Source organism: Neltuma alba, unplaced genomic scaffold, assembly GCF_004799145.2.
Source record: "Neltuma alba isolate B1F8T4 unplaced genomic scaffold, ASM479914v2 tig00003406_pilon, whole genome shotgun sequence".
Lineage (NCBI taxonomy): Eukaryota > Viridiplantae > Streptophyta > Magnoliopsida > Fabales > Fabaceae > Neltuma > Neltuma alba.
The window spans coordinates 52,691-53,807 of NW_021633271.1; the positions used below are offsets into that span (position 1 = coordinate 52,691).

The following is a 1,117-nucleotide window of genomic DNA, read 5'->3' on the forward strand; positions in this document are numbered from 1 at the left end:
AACAGTGGATATACTCCTCCGGTCCTTAATATAAAGACCCATTTAACTAATTTGATTAGATTAAGGAAGTTAGGTAAGTTAGTTAATTATAAGAAAAGTGACACATTTTTCCTAAAACACATAATCATCTTTCTTAATACTCCCTCTTCTTTTTTACTTGATTATGGTTGAGAGAATATTTATAGGGATAATTTAGAAAAATGATAAATATGAGAAAAAGGTCTTATATTTAGGACCAAAACCAACTCAAGAATTGGATCCTATATTAAGGACCGGAGGAGTACTACAGTAAGTGGAAACTATATTCATTATTACGAACCTCGTTTAAGCTCATGCTTAATACAGCTAAGACTGAGGTAGAGGAAAAGATAAGTGCAGATAGTCCCATATCGCTAATGATATGATATAGAAGTGGGTGCCATGCGTACAAAAGGAAACCAGGCACGACGATTATAACATACTTACCTGGACGGGGTCAATGAGTGATCATGAAGGGCCATGGCCTAAGCTGGTGACCTCCATTGCACTTAGGAGGGGTGCCCGCTTAAGGTCTCCTCAAGTAGGAGAGCCTACGTCATAATTTGTGGCAGTAGGGGCCTGCGTTCGCGCAGCCCCTTCCCATTTCTAGTTCTCAAAATTTTGATCGTCTCTCGGTTGCCTTTATGTTCGATTTTTAAGATGTTTGTCTGGTTTTACAAGGATTTGACTACTAGTTTCTTAAAGTGTTGTTTAGGGGGTCAAGGTTTTACAGTAGTCTTATTTCTGAAGATGATCATAACATGTTCTTTTTTTGCTTTATTTTCCGCTCTTCCAGTCTTATTCTTTTTTTCCTGTATAGAACGAAGGAAAGTTTTATGATTATCTAACTTGATTTGTTCTTCTGTTCTATCATTACCTGTCCTATTCAAAATCTATGCATGCTCCTTTAATCAAAGCAATAAGCTCTTTGGTTTAAAAACAGCATCTAAAGTACTACCTCATATTCTCAATATAAGAGCTAATTGGCTAATTTGAGTAGATTAAAAAATTAGTTGAGTTAATTATTTGTAATAAATAAGTATTATCTTTTTTAATATGCCATTGTTAATCATGTGTATTAGCTAGAATTACCATTTGA

General features: G+C 34.9%; 1 non-coding gene across 1 annotated transcript; it reads left to right on the top strand.

Moving 5' to 3' along the window:
* The first annotated feature begins 457 nt into the window (after window positions 1-457).
* LOC114741477 (U1 spliceosomal RNA) lies at window positions 458-618 on the top strand. Its single transcript, XR_003739779.1, has one exon. It is a non-coding gene; the product is annotated as a U1 spliceosomal RNA (small nuclear RNA).
* The last annotated feature ends 499 nt before the right edge of the window (window positions 619-1,117 follow it).